General features: G+C 40.7%; 1 protein-coding gene and 1 long non-coding RNA gene across 8 annotated transcripts in view; one reads left to right on the top strand and one right to left on the bottom strand.

Annotated features, from left to right (window-relative positions):
- Window positions 1-15,851, top strand: part of FBXO34 (F-box protein 34) — a 79,464-nt gene that overhangs the window by 49,348 nt on the left and 14,265 nt on the right. The window contains exon 1 of one of the 6 annotated variants that reach the window (XM_042252556.2): window positions 11,103-11,257. The exons of the other annotated variants lie outside the window; for them this stretch is intronic. The gene's annotated coding sequence lies outside the window, so the exon portion shown is untranslated. Of the gene's footprint in view, window positions 1-11,102; window positions 11,258-15,851 lie in introns of those variants that run through there. 6 annotated transcript variants of the gene reach the window in all.
- LOC132660056 (uncharacterized) overlaps window positions 1-15,851 on the bottom strand; it is a 26,887-nt gene continuing 11,036 nt past the window's right edge. Inside the window, exons 2-3 of one of the 2 annotated variants that reach the window (XR_009601242.1) lie at window positions 11,309-11,379; window positions 1-11,172 (exon numbers count right to left, since the gene is read on the bottom strand). This is a non-coding gene — a long non-coding RNA (uncharacterized LOC132660056). Of the gene's footprint in view, window positions 11,380-15,851 lie in introns of both variants that reach the window. The other variant, XR_009601241.1, reaches the window with a different exon arrangement.

Genomic DNA, 15,851 nt, shown 5'->3' on the forward strand with positions numbered 1-15,851 from the left:
TGGCTTTGAAATTTCTTTATTCAAAGATTTTTAGGACATGGACTTGATCAAGTCAGAGAATCTTGAAAACAAGACAATTACTTGTAAGAAGAGGCTGATATGGGCTTTTTGGTTTTTCGAGTTGTCAAAAATGGATTATATTATCAGGAATATCTGATCCTCTTATAATATAAGGAGTATCAGAAGAATATTATCCACAGATGCCTTTCAAATGGTACCTTACATCCGTTATACCAGTGCCCAAAGAATAATATACCTAGCATACTTGATCTTTTGCTGAGACAACTTGCAACATTTCTAACTGGTCCCAATGCTTAGCTCAGTGCCAAGCCCCAGTAGGTGTTCAGCATTTGTTGAATAGAGAAATGAATCACTACGTGTCATATTTCCAAACTGGTGCTTTTCATAGACATTCTTTGTAAAGCTGCTCCAGGGGTTTGTCAGAAAAACTAATCCAACCATGCTGTCAGTTCAGTTCAGTTCAGTCGCTCAGTCGTGTCCGACTCTTTCTAACCTCATGAATCGCAGCACGCCAGGCCTCCCTGTCCATCACCAACTCCCGGAGTTCACTCAGACTCACGTCCATCGAGTCCGTGATGCCATCCAGCCGTCTCATCCGCGGTCGTCCCTTTCTCCTCCTGCCCCCAGTCTCTCCCAGCATCAGAGTCTTTTCCAATGAGTCAACTCTTCGCATGAGATGGCCAAAGTACTGGAGTTTCAGCTTTAGCATCATTCCTTCCAAAGAAATCCCAGGGTTGATCTCCTTCAGAATGTACTGGTTGGATCTCCTTGCAGTCCAAGGGACTCCTGAGAGTCTTCTCCAACACCACAGTTCAAACGCATCGATTCTTTGGCTCTCAGCCTTCTTCACAGTCCAACTCTCACATCCATACATGACCACAGGAAAAACCATAGCCTTGACTAGGCGCACCTTAGTTGGCAAAGTAATGTCTCTGCTTTTGAATATACTATCTAGGTTGGTCATAATTTTTCTTTCAAGGAGTAAGTGTCTTTTAATTTCATGGCTGCAGTCACCATCTGCAGTGATTTTGGAGCCCAAAAAAGTAAAGTCTGACACTGTTTCCACTGTTTCCCCATCTATTTCCCATGAAGTGATGGGACCAGATGCCATGATTCTCGTTTTCTGAATGTTGAGCTTTAAGCCAACCTTTTCACTCTCCTCTTTCACTTTCATCAAGAGGCTTTTTAGCTCCTCTTCACTTTCTGCCATAAGGGTGGTGTCATCTGCATGTCTGAGGTTATTGATATTTCTCCCGGCAATCTTGATTCCAGCTTGTGTTTCTTCCAGCCCAGCATTTCTCATGATGTACTCTGCATAGAAGTTAAATAAGCAGGGTGACAATATGCAGCCTTGACATACTCCTTTTCCTATTTGGAACCAGTCTGTTGTTCCATGTCCAGTTCTAACTGTTGCTTCCTGACCTGCATACAGATTTCTCAAGAGGCAGGTCAGGTGGTCTGTATTCCCATCTCTTTCAGAATTTTCCACAGTTTATTGTGATCCACACAGTCAAAGGCTTTGGCATAGTCAATAAAGCAGAAATAGATGTTTTTCTGGAACTCTCTTACTTTTCCATGATCCAGCGGATGTTGGCAATCTGATCTCTGGTTCCTCTGCCTTTTCTAAAACCAGCTTGAACATCAGGGAGTTCACGGTTCACGTATTGCTGAAGTCTGCCTTGGAGAGTTTTGAGTGTTATTTTACTAGCATGTGAGATGAGTGCAGTTGTGCGGTAGTTAAAAAAATCTTCAGTGGCCCTCATCTACTGAAAGTTTTGCCTTTCAGACTTTCCTTATAAAATTATTTTGACATTATAAAATTAGCATTCTGTGGTCAGAAATTCAAACAACATTGAAAATAGATGTGAAAAAATACATGTCCCTAACTCACCTTCCAAAACATCCAGTTTGCTGGGCATTATATACCTTTCTGTTTTGCAGACTATAGTCTTTTCATTTTCGTTTTACACCATTATGCTAAAATAGTGACACTTCATCCCTCCCCTGTTGGCCCAGGTGAACTATTTAATGTCATGGAAATTAACCTTTTATGTATATTGCAGAAAATTAACCTTTTGTGTGTATATTCTCCCAGTCTTTTGCTTGTCTTTAACTTTATGGTGTCTTTGCCCCAAGTAGATACTTAAAATTTGTATTTAGTCAGATATTGCAGTGTTTTGTGTCTTTTTCTTAGGTAAGGAGTTATTTCCCACTAAGACTTTAAAATCATTTTTCATAACTGACAGTATTGAGTTTTGCAGTTTACTCAGTCTGGCACTTTTGTGTTTTTATGGTGTAGTAGGCATCTGCCTTTTTACTCAGATATTTGGTTTTCTCTGTTTATTCAGACATTCTGCTTTTCCACTCACTGTGCATCTGATCATTTAGATTGCTGTGTTCTTGAACTCCTTACGTGTTTCTGCTCTGCTTCCATACTGTTTTGGTTATTATAGTCTTAGCATAATTTTTTTAAGAGTTTTATGTTTTTCCCACCTCAGATCTTACTGATTGTTCTTTTCCATCTACTTTTAAAATGTAGATAAGAATCACATACCATAAGATTCACCTTTTAAAAAAAATAATTTTTAAATTGGCCTTACCACGTGGCATGCAGGATCTTAGTTCTCCAACGAGGAATGGAACCTGCATTCCCTTGAGTGGAGGCAGAGATTCTTAACCACTGGACCACAAGGAAGTCCCAGGCTTTTCTTTAGTTGCGGTGAGTGGGGACTACTCTCTCGTTGCGGTGCACTGGCTTCTCATCGCAGTGGCTTCTCGTGTTACGGAGCACAGGCTCTAGGGTGTGTGGGTTTCGGTAGTTGCGGCACACAGGCTCTGCAGTTGCTGCCTGTGGGCTCCATTTTTGCAGCCAGGCTCTGGGGCACAGGCTCCACAGTTGTGGTGCACAGGCTTAGTTGGGGCTACCCTGGTGGCTCAGATGGTAGAGAATCTGCCTGCAATGCCGAGACCTGGGTTTGACCCCTGAATCAGGAATATCCCCTGGAGGAGGGCATGGCAGCCCACTCTAATGTTCTTGCCTGGAGAATCCCATGGACAGAAGAACCTGGTGGGCTACAAGTTCATAGGGTCGCAGAGAGTCAAGACATGCATGGGTGAAGCGGTTTGGCACTCCCGCACACACAGGCTCTGCGGCTTGTGGGATCTTCCCAGATCAGGGGTTGGACCTGTGTCAGTTATTAAATAATAATCCATTATTTCTTTATATTGTGAGTTATTGATTCATCCACTGGTGGAAATCTGGGTTGTTCTCCCCTTTGGCTATTCAAGTGTAGTGCTGCTATAAACTTGTGCACAGTATTTTTTTAAGTACCTCTTTTGGGTACATACTTAGGAGTTGAATTGCTGGGTCATGTGGTAATTCTTTTTAAAATGTTGTTTGTTTTTCATTTTGATCTTTTATATAATGTTTTTGTACTATTAAACCAAATAGTTTTTAATTTGATTGTTTAATTTGAAAGCCCTGTAACATGTAGTATGCAAATAATGACAGATCTTTGTCTTTTCCTTCAATGTTTCAGTCTTTTTATTTTTTTGGTAATATGATGGCTGGCATCTTTATTCTTGATTCTGAGAGGGAATATTTTTAATGTTTTGCTAGTGTGTATGCTATTTTCTGTAATTTCCTGGTAGATTTCTTTTATTAAGATAAACTTTTACTCTATCCCTAGTTTGCTAAGAACTTTTTAGAATCAGGACTAGGTGCTGGAATATTATTTTCGTTTAAGAATTTATTAAGATGTGGCATCTCTCCTTTAAAACGTTAGTGTTTTGGAAGATTGGGCTTGGTACTGTAATACTGGTGCTTTGGTTGAATTTCTGTAGTGCCAAGTTCAGTGATGGTGTAGAGCTGTACAAGTTAACATACACTCTAGCATGCTGGGAAGGATTGAAGGCCGGAGGCGCAGAGGGCAACAGAGGAAAAGATGGTTGGATGGCATCGTCAACTCAACAGACATGAGTTTGAGCAAACTCCAGGAGATAGTGAAGGACAGGGAAGCCTGTCATGCTGCAATCTGTGGAGTCGCAAAGAGTTGGACACAACTTAGCGATAACAACAACAGATGTTTATTTTCTTCAGTCCTCTTATTCCCTTCATTTTTTCCTGTAAATTAAGCAATTTAAATCTTGTTATTCAGAGTTAAGAAGCATACTCCTTTACATGTTTATAAATACACTCCATAATTGCTTCTGCTGCTCCTCCTACCTCATTCCTGATTAAAAAAACAAAGCTACAGAATGCTTTGAATTTTCACTTGGAAATTATCTGTTTCTAGGTCTCTCATCACCCTTGTGACAAGGAGCCAACTCCATTACCTTTCAAAAGGACCTAAAAACAATCCAAATACCTTTTCATAGGTGAGACTGCAGGCCTGCTCAAGGTGTGTCTAAACATTCTCAGCATGCACAAAATACAACTGAGGTTGTTTGCAAAGGAGAAGTAAAATCTAAAATCTGGAGTTGAGAGGGTCCATCACATTACGAAGACTTCCAAACAAATCCTGGTGGGCTCTACTTGCTGCCTGAGGATGATTAAGTAGCTTCCTTGGCTCATTAATATGGTTACCACACTCCACCCTCTAGTCCACATTGAAGATGACTGGTAGAGAAGGTCTAGGGGACTGGAGAATCAAAGGAGGTGAAGGTTAGAAGTGATATTTACTTATTTACTTGATGCACCACATAGCAGGGAGGATCTTAGTTCCTTGACTAGGGATCAAATTTGTTAACCCTTTAGTGGGAGCTGAGTCTTAACCACTTGGCCACCAGGGTTAATCACAAAAAGTGAGTTTTAGATTTGGGCCAAATTGTGTAGGTGGGAGGCCCACAGGTAATCTTTGGTATAAACATGTTGTGGTTAGATTTTGAAGTGCCTTGTCTTAGATCTTTCTATGGGACAATGTTGTTTGGGCCTATGTCTTTAGAGATTTTCCTTAACAGTTGGTTTAAAGGTAAGATCTGAGAAGAAGGTTGGTGGGAAGAAAAAAAGATTGATCGAGATTTGAGATTTGTTACCTGAAACATCTACCCTGATTTTATCAAATCTTTTAGCTTATGAGTAGAATTAAAGAGCTTAGGAAAATCAAAGTATAATTCATTTTAGACTAGCCAAATAATTTTCTGTATGGATAATGATGACCCCTGAAAAGCATAAGTTTAATTGTTATATCAGGAAAAAAGGAAAGTTTGAGATGCTTATTAGATATCCAAGTAGAGATTTCAAATAGTCAGTTTACAAATTTGGAGTCCTGCAGAAAGGTTGGGGGCTAGCCACTTTGCGAAGTGTGTTGGTTAATTTATTAACCGTTACCCCTGGGGGTGTGGGGAGCCTAGACTGTTAGCTCCCAGACTGTTTGGGGAGCCCTGAGGCATCATAGCTTACTTGGGCAGAATATTTCAAATTTCCAGGAAAACAGTACAGATGGTTCATGTGTTTTTTAAAAGTTTTAAAAAGATGTTTGAGTTCTGTGCCTGTGTGTGTGTGTGTGTGTGCGCACGCGCCCTATGCTGCTGGCATCAACCGAGAGCAGCTTTTATATGTGCACCTATTGTTTCTTGGAGAAGGAAATGGCAACCCGTTCCAGTATGCTTGCTTATAGAATCCTGTGGATAGAGGAGCCTGGTGGGCTGCCGTCTATGGGGTCGCCCAGAGTCAGACAACTGAAGCGACTTATCATGCATGCATGCATTGGAGAAGGAAATGGCAACCTACTCCAGTATTCTTGCCTGGAGAATCCCAGGGACGGAGGAGCCTTTAGGGCTGCCATCTGTGGGGTTGCACAGAGTCGGACATGACTAAAGCGACTTAGCAGCAGCAGCAGCAGCTATTGTTTTCTTACAGAAGAAATCCTACATAAGCAAACATGAAATTTACATCTTACTCGAATCGTTCCCCAGTGTATCAGTATACCATACAGCAGAACTGATTGTATTTAGAAGTTCCTGGAGAATGGGGTAGAGCCTCTACCCTGAAAGACAGAGAACCACTGCCTGGAAGACCAGGAAAGGACTGGTGAAGAATTGCACAAAATGTCTTTTAAAAGCAATTTATTTCTAAAATTCTTGCATATTTTGCATTCTTTCTCCAATTATGTTATCCCATTCTTAAACCGTAAAAGTTATTCAGATTAATTCCATGCAATAATAACATTTGTGGCAAGAATGAATGGTTAAGTACACTCTTCTCTTTCATGTGAGTATATTCTTCAACTTTGAGGTATGATGATTCAGAAAATTAGGGAGAGTTGAGAACTCTTGGATGCCATCAGACATCTTTAGAAGAACCATAATCTAGCAAATAAGCAGTTAGATTTAGAACCGTCAATGGAATTAGTTGAAGTACTCTTGCCTGGGAAATCCCATGGATGGAGGAGCCTGGTAGGCTATACAGTCCATGGGGTTGCGAAGAGTCGGACACGACTGAGCAACTTCACTTTCCTGCACTGGAGAAGGAAGGAAATGGCAACCCACTCCAGTGTTCTTGCCTGGAGAATCCCAGGGATGGGGGAGCCTGGTGGGCTGCCGTCTATGGGGTCACACAGAGTCGGACACGACTGACATGACTTAGCAGCAGCAGCAGAAGAGTAGGAACACGTAGTAAATTAAAATCCATGTAGGTAATCGGGTGAAGAAAGTATGTAATAAGTGGAAGTTGATTAGGCCTTGAGGAGCTTAGAAAATTTTAAGCCATGTTTGTTCTGCCTTTAGGAGAGAGAAAGGGGGATGAGGCTGAATTTTCCTATATTGAATGAGTTCTTGGGAGGGGAGAAATACTGATTACTGCTTAATCAGCTTAAACTGAACTCTTCCTTAGATTCTTCTTCTTTCTTCACTTTTTCATACATAACTCAAACCTCCTGGTTTAATACTAGAAGGGGGACAGTATAAATGGAGGACTCAGGCATTCCAGTTTCTGAAATCTTATTCCTGAATAGGGCTTCCCTGATGGCTCAGAGGTTAAAGTATCTGCCTGAAATGCGGGGGACCCGGGTTCGATCCCTGGGTCAGAAAGATCCCCTGGAGAAGGAAATGGCAACCCACTCCAGTATTCTTGCCTGGAGAATCACATGGAGGGAGAATCCCATGGAGGGAGGAGCCTGGTAGGCTACAGTCCACGGGGTTGCAGAGTCAGACACAACAGAGTGACTTCATTTTTTTTTATGTCTGAATATATCATTAGTGCATGATGCATATACCTCTCGCTTCCATTTCCCTCCATATTTACCTTTGTGTATCATATGTGTTTTATTCATGTCTCCCACCTAGAACACAGGTTTGATGAGAATGAGGATTTTTGTACTTGCCCAGTGTTATACCTGCAACTTCTGAAAGATTTCCTGGTACATGCTCAATATATGCTCAATAATACTGAGTGAATTATTGAAAGATCTGTTCTATAACTTAGCTTTCAAACTGTAAGATTTGAATAGGAGAAATAATTACCCTTTAAAGAATAATTGTATTTCTTTTTGGCCGTGCTGGGTCTTTGGTGCTTTGCATGGGCTTTCTCTAATTGCGGCAAGTGGGGGCTTCTCTTCCTTGAGGTGCACGGGCTGCTTATGGTGGTGGCTTCTTTTGGTGCGGAGCACAGGCTGTAGGGTGCTCCAGCTTCAGTAGTTTCAGCTCCCGGGCTCTAGAGCGAGGCTTTGTAGTTGTGGCACATGGGCCTAGTTGCTCCTTGGCATGGGGATCTTTCTGGATCAGGGATCAAACCTGTGTCCCCTGCATTGGTGGGTGGATTCTTATCCACTGGGCTACCAGGGAAGCCCAGAAATAATTACTTGAACATTCAAATTAGAGACTAGAAATGGTTCTATACTTGTGAAATGGAAGAAAATTCACCAAAGGTAAATTTTTTAGGTTTAGGATTGGTGAAAATCCTCAAAGTTAAGGGGCCCTCTCTCTTTACGCCCCTCTAGAAAGTAGCAGTTTGAGTGCATCACCAGTGTTGCCCATCTGGATGAGGATGGGCCAGCCTTTTTTGTAGTTTTAATCAAATCACTGTGGGATATACTTACAAATGTATTAATAGTTTTTCCTATGCTGCTGTCATCCTCTTTTTCACTGTATAACTTCTGGTCTTAGGAGCAGTATCTTGTAAATTTGAAGAACGTATGAATACCATCTGAGGAAGAAATTTATTGAGGCCCTTCAGTATGAGTAGAATTGAAATTTTTTTTACATTATAATTAAATCTGTATGAACAAAACTAGTAAACTTTGTATGCGTCTCGATTTACACAACTATCAAGAGAAAATAGGTGCATGATGTATACAATACTTGAGTATTGTTTTGATGTTACTTTGAAGTTTGGAAACTAAATTGACACATGCAATACAAATGCTGACATTCAGTCTGCAGATGCTTTTATGTTTGTCGACTGAGCGACTGAACTGAACTGAAAGATACTGTGGTTACTCACTACTTTTTCTCCATTTGAACTGCGGCTGAAACCTTTGTTAACATTATTTGGCTTTCAATTTGAATTAGAGTTTCAAACATATTGGAGCATATCTGTAGGTATTAAATAATTATTTTCCAAGCAAATTCAGGAACTGAAGAATATTCTATTTAATCATGCACTAGTGTTTTAATATTTTTCTCACATAAACATTCCGCTCAGTATAAGTAAAAGTTAGAGTGAATATTACTCTCCATGAGGACATTCAGTGCAACACTGAATAGGGTTTTTTTTTTTTTTTTTTTTAAAGAAAAAGAAGTGTTGACTTCTTATTTATTTGCGGCTGTGCTGGGTGTCTGTTCCTGCACGCAGGCTTTCTCTAGCGGCTACTCTTTGTTGTGGTGTGAGGTCTTCTCATTGCGGTGGCTTCTCTGGCTGCAGAGCATGGGCTCTAGGTGTGTGGGCTTAGTTGCCTCTCGGCACATGAAATCTTCCCACACCAGGAATCAAACCTGTGTCCCCTGCATTGGCAGGCCGATTACTAAGCGCTGGACCACCAGGGAAGTCCTGAATAGGCTGATTTTAAAGTGTCTACTCTCTTCCCTTCTAGCTCAGTCGGTAAAGAGTTTGCCTGCAATGCAGGAGACCTGGGTTTGATCCCTGGGTCGAGAAGATCCCCCTGGAGAAGGAAATGGCCACCCACTCTAGTATTCTTGCCTGGAGAATCTAGGCTAGAATCTAACCCCAGGCTACAGTCCATGGGGTTGCAAGAGTTGCACACAACTTAGCGACTAAACCACCACCACCAAAGTGTCTACTTACATTTGATCCTGGGCTTAGCACTATCACCTCTCCCAGGTGGTGCATGTTAGCTTTTGGTTTGCTCCTGGGAAATTTTCAGTTCTTTGCTAATTACTGCAGAAGATGTTTTGGATACAGAGCTTTTTAAGATTGTCTTAAAACTGGGAGGGAAGTTTAATATAAGATGTTTAATACAAGATGGGACTGAGTGTCAGTTCCTGAAATAAAACATATTGAAGACTGTTTTCATAAAGAGAACTTGGTGAGCCTCTTTATTTATTTAAATCTTTTATAACTTAAAATACAGTGTTTTAAATTTTTAGCGTATCAGAAGATGTTGACCTCTGAAGTAATGACTACATCACTACTGTGATCTTGAGCAGGTTTCAATTTCTGGGCTTTTATCTCCTTTTCGGCACAATGGTTGCAGGCTGTGAACTACAAAAACACGGAGGAACATGAAGTTTGTGGTGACATGAGGACCTCAAGGGGATAGGTAGGCATACAGAGATTGGGGAGAAAGAAGGAGCAGCTGGCGTAAAGGCCCCAACATGCAAATAAGCTGAGGAACAGAAAGAGGGCTAAGTGAGATCTTTATGAAAGTGCTTTGTAGATACAAAACATTCCTTGAAGCTCAGGTGCTGTTACGTTTAGGAAAGATGTTTGTTTTCTTTTTCCAATGGACTAGTTTGTTAGCTACAGGACCATCTTGCCTAGCGAGTAGGATCCTGCTTTGAGGATGGAAAGCAAGAATTATACCCATGAGTCACAAATTCTAGCAGTTTGTGAATTAAGGTTACTGTTATGTTATTGTACTAGTAATAGGACAGAGGAATAAGCTTGTTAATAAAAATTTAGGGGAGAGAGTTTTGTTTGGCTTTGCTGTTTGGTATCTGTAGTTTTGCATCTATTTAACCCAGGACTGAAATCTGATCAGGTTTTCCTTTGTGGTTTGCTTTGTTAATAATTGAAGTACCTCATGGTTCTGGGTGTGAACTCTGCATACTTTATATAATTTAGAACCAGGAAAGTTAGGGCTTTCTTTTGAAGTAATTAAAGCATTAGGTGTTTTTTTAGTGTAAGTTATATATATTTCTATGTAAGTTACGTATATAATATATATACGTAACTTACACAGAAATAACCAAAACATTATACTAGGACATAGTTTATGCTTTTATATACCTTAAAGATGGAAGTTTTAAAAATTTCTTTGTGTCCTCTTTCTAGTTTGAATGTGCAGGAGCCTGTTTATCATCAGTTTTGTTAACACTGATTTTTTTTTTTTAATCTATAAGTAAACATGTCCTTAGACAGCTGTGTTTAATATCCTAAAGAATCATGTGGAGACTTCACAGTGTTTCTTACTGAAACTTAGGATCTATATATTGTAGTATTTAAAGGATGTGGTTGGGGCTTTGAAAATGAGAAGGAGGTTGCCTAACTCATAGCTGAATGCCTGCATATCTAGATTGTTCTGTTCTGGAGGTTCTTAGTTACATGAAAGTTTTTATTGTAGCTAAAGTGACAGTATGTGGAAATGTGTGTGCATGGCTGGTGAGCAGGATTTTCTTTAAAAGCTGATACTGCATAGGAGTGTTTTAGGTAACTAGAGTGCTGGAAAAATGCTGCTGCTCAAGCCCAAGTACTTTTTGTTAATGTAGAAAACTGACCATGAGCTGGAGAGCCTCTGAGTCTCCACCTCACACGCCTCCCATCTCTGAGAGAGCAGGGTGCTAGATCAGGAAATGATGGGTGGAGCTGCTTAGTTGCATCAACTTCCTGGGCTGCCCAAGCATTGATGAGTCAGACACTCCTAATGTTCCAGTTAAGAGGTTATGCTGATCGGCTGGCTTCTTTTAAGTACTCAGGCTTGACATTCATGCTTGTGAAAACGCTTGCCATGTGCAGGGCACTTTGCTGCATGCTCTCTAAGAGATACAGAAAGGAGTAAGATTATTCTTACCTTTCAGGAGCTTACAGTGTAATAGGGGAGATGAAGACAAGGTAGGCATGGTAAGTGACCCAGGAGAATATTCTGAGAATTCAGACAAGGCTTATAGTCACCGTTGATGGGTAGGGCTGGCGCTGTGGATGAGACCTAGGCAGGGAGGGACCCAGTTCTGTTTCAGTAGTTCCTATGGATAAAGAGTGATAAAGATATTGACAAGTGGGGTAGAAAGGTCAGATGGCTACTGTGAAGGTGAAGGTAAAAGGAGGAGGAGGAACCAAAGCAGCCTCTATTTAATCATAAGCCCTGAGATTTCCCCAAAATTCAGTCCAAAATTGTTTCTGTGGATATTCTGGCATTTTTCTGGGGCAGAGAACTCAGACCTTTTCTCAGATTCTGAAAAGGATCCAGGTTCCTAGAAATTTGAGAACCCCTGTGCTGAGTTTTCAGCCCTAGATGACTGAGAAGATGTCGAGGCTTTGTAGAGAAGCAGGGAGATCATGTGGCACAACTTCTCTTGTGGGAGGTAAGGTGGAATTTGGGGTTTATTTCTGAGGTTATGAAATAGTCTCCTGAGTGGGGAGGTTGCCCTGTCAAACTGGGTGTCCCACCGAGCAAGTTAGATGGGTCCATTAGTGATCTGGTACAACCCCGAAGGGCAGGTGTTTTCATTCAAAGGAGTTCCTTAACATTATTTCCCCCTGTATTTGGAGTCCAGATTGATGAAGATGTGGGAGACGAGGATGCTATTGTAGAATAATTCTGGCATTTTTCTTGGAATTCCTTTGTGTAAAGTGATCTGTACTTGACCCAATGAGGGATTTATAAAATTTCAGACAGGCATACACTTAAGGAGTTGATGGCATGTAATGCTTTTTCTTTGGCTTCTTGTTCAGCTTGGACCTGTATGTTCAGTTATCGTTGGGTCTTTGATTATTTCCTGGGCAAGAGAAACATTTCTGTTAAAATGAACTTAAAGTGACTGTGGTCTGTAACAGTTGTAAATATACTGTACTTGTAATTAGGAACCTCTGTACAGACCATTTAGTGACTTATAGATAAATCATTTGATTGTTTTACTAATTGTTATATAAATATATGTGTATATACACATACATGGCCTCATTTAAAATATTATGAAGCACATTTTTTAAATGACCCAGCAGGAATTCCCTGGCAGTCCAGTGGTTAGGGCTTGGTGCTTCCACTGCAGAGGGCACAGGTTTGATCCCTGGTCAGAGAACTAAGATCCTCACATGCCAGGTGGCAAAGCACTCCCCCCAAAAAATGACCTAGCACTTAGTATTTGTTATACTTAGTTGGTCAGCTTCCACATGGTTAGCTTCTATATTTGTGAAATGGGAATAATTAATAATAGTAATTTTTTGTATCTCATAAAATTGTCCTGAAGATGAAATTAATACATATACATACATAATCAAACTCCATAGTGTACAGCTTAAGTACTCAGTAAATATCAATGGTTACATTATTAATAATATTAATATTTTAATATTAATAATATAATTTTCCCCTTCCCCATGAGTGAATGTGGGGGGGGGTGACTGTTGTTAGAAAAGAATTTGCAATAAGATATCTTTAAATAGCAAAACTTCATATGTATTTATTTAAATGTTTATATTTTTCTTTAAAGTTGTGAAAGAGCAGTTTTTGCAAGGCAGATTCAGGTATTAAGCTGCACATTTAGGTTACAGAATGAGGGACTGAAAGCCATATTCGTTTGAGAAATGAGTTGCTTGGTCTTGACCACTGTTGTCTTTAAGTTCTTTTTTGACTGCCTGTGTGTTTGTCTCCCTTTTCTTATCTTTTTTGTGCCTTCTGGTTTATTTCCTGTTCAGTTTTCAGTAAAGGGCGTGAAGAACTTCTGTTGGTTGGTGCCCTGGGTCTGAACCAGGAAGGAGAACTGCATCAGACAGCCTGGGGCTTATCTGTGACAGATTTAACAGTAATCCCTGCAGAGCTCCCTACCCAGGGAACCTGTGAATTCCAGTTTTCTCCCTCTAAATCAGAGGGTGTGCAGTTCCAACTGTGTGTGCATAATGAACATTTCTGGACTCATCCATCCATCGTTTTCAGATGCTTACATTTATTTATTTCTCCTTTTAAAAAACCAGTAATTCTGAGAAAATTTAGTTAGGTTAACAGAGATGGTTGGATGGCATCACCGACTCAATGGACATGAGTTTGAGTAAGCTCTGGGAGTTAGTGATGGACAGGGAAGCCTGGCGTGCTGCAGTCCACGGGGTTGCAAAGAGTCAGATATGACTGAGTGGCTGAACTGAACAAATGCAGAAATAATAGAACAATAAACCCCACTTTGCTATTGCTCAGCTTCAATAATTTGTCATCTAGTTGCCAATCTTGCTTGATCTGTATACTCTGAACCACTTCTCCACCTTTTTTTTTGATGTGGACCATTTAAAAAGTCTTCATTGAATTTGTTATAATATTATTTTTGTGGGCTTTTTTTAAAGTCTTTATTAAATTTGTTATAATATTGCTTCTGTGTTTGTGTTTTTTTTTGGCTCCGCACCCTCTGCATTGGAAGTCAGAGTCTTAACCAGACCACCAGGGAATTCCTTCTCTCATGTTGTTTTGAAAACGTATCATTTAAGCTTAAAAGATTTCAAGATATCTAAGGGATGAGGACTTAAAACTACAAACATACATGCACACATATATATTAATCTTTTTGTCTTCTGTATTTCCTCTGAGACTAGCACTAAAGAATTGGCCAGAATAGAACTGAATTTATTTTTTTAAGTATCTCCTTTCCCCCGTCAGGAGTATGTAATGTCTGGTTGTGTTTCAGTTTCGTGATGTTAGCAGCTACTGATAATCGTTGCCTAGATCCATTAATTCAGTGAAATTTGGAAAACGGTGATATCTGTCATTCCTTCTGTTTATTTTGAATCAAAACCTGTCAGGAAATAAAATTTTACTTAATGCATTTAATGAAGTAAGTATTTTATTTTGAATTAATATTCTCTTTCTCTGACTTTGTAGCAGTGATTAAAATATAGTACATGATTTGGTGTTGAGATGTTCTATATGCTGTGTAGGGTAGCTGATTACTTCAGGATGACTTCAGAGCCACCTAGTTCATCCACTTATGAAATTGTCTTAGATTGCTTAGTGGTGGTTATTTCCTAGCAAGAAATAATTATTAGGGATATATATGCCTTGTAATCAGAAAGGAGATGGCACCCCACTCCAGTACTCTTGCCTGGAAAATCCCATGGACGGAGGAGCCTGGGAGGCTGCAGTCCATGGGGTCGCAAAGAGTCAGACACGACTGAGCAACTTCACTTTCACTTTTCACTTTCATGCATTGGAGAAGGAAATGGCAACCCACTCCAGTGTTCTTGCCTGGAGAATCCCAGGGACGGGGGAGCCTGGCGGGCTGCCATCTATGGGGTCGCACAGAGTCGGACACAACTGAAGCGACTTAGCAGCAGCAGCAGCATGCCTTGTAATTAGTGTGTACTTGCCTCAGTTCAGTTGCTCAGTCGTGTCCAACTCTGCGACCCCATGAATCGCAGCATGCCAGGCCTCCCTGTCCATCACCATCTCCCGGAGTTCACTCAGACTCACGTCCATCGAGTCCGTGATGCCATCTAGCCATCTCATCTCGGTTGTCCCTTTCTCCTCCTGCCCTCAATCTCTCCCAGCATCAGAGTCTTTTCCAATGAGTCAACTCTTTGCATGAGGTGGCCAAAGTACTGGAGCTTCAGCTTTAGCATCATTCCTTCCACAGAAATCCCAGGGTTGATTTCCTTCAGAATGGACTGGTTGGATCTCCTTGCAGTCCAAGGGACCCTCAAGAGTCTTCTCCAACACCACAGTTCAAAGGCATCAATTCTTTGGCGCTCAGCCTTCTTCACAGTCCAACTCTCACATCCAGACATGACCACAGGAAAAACCATAGCCTTGACTAGACGGACCTTAGTCGGCAAAGTAATGTCTCTGTTTTTCAATATGCTGTCTAGGTTGGTCATAACTTTTCTTTCAAGGAGTAAGCGTCTTTTAATTTCATGGCTGCAGTCACTATCTGCAGTGATTTTGGAGCCCCCCAAAATAAAGTCTGACACTGTTTCTGCTGTTTCCCCATCTATTTCGCATGAAGTGATGGGACCAGATGCCATGATTTTTGTCTTCTGAATGTTGAGCTTTAAGCCAACTTTTTCGCTCTCCTCTTTCACTTTCATCAAGAGGCTTTTAGCTCCTCTTCACTTTCTGCCATAAGGGTGGTGTCATCTGCATATCTGAGGTTATTGATATTTCTCCTGGCAATCTTGATTCCAGCTTGTGTTTCTTCCAGTCCAGCGTTTCTCATGATGTACTCTGCATATAAGTTAAATAAGCAGGGTGACGATATACAGCCTTGACTTACTCCTTTTCCTATTTGGAACCAGTCTGTTGTTCCATGTCCAGTTCTAACTGTTGTTTCCTGACCTGCATACAAATTTCTCAAGAGGCAGGTCAGGTGGTCTGTATTCCCATCTCTTTCAGAATTTTCCAGTTTATTGTGATCCACACAGTCAAAGGCTTTGGCATAGTCAATAAAGCAGAAATAGATGTTTTTCTGGAACTCTCCTGCTTTTTCGATGATCCAGCGGATGTTGGCAATCATCTCTG

This window comes from Ovis aries, chromosome 7 (assembly GCF_016772045.2).
Source record: "Ovis aries strain OAR_USU_Benz2616 breed Rambouillet chromosome 7, ARS-UI_Ramb_v3.0, whole genome shotgun sequence".
Lineage (NCBI taxonomy): Eukaryota > Metazoa > Chordata > Mammalia > Artiodactyla > Bovidae > Ovis > Ovis aries.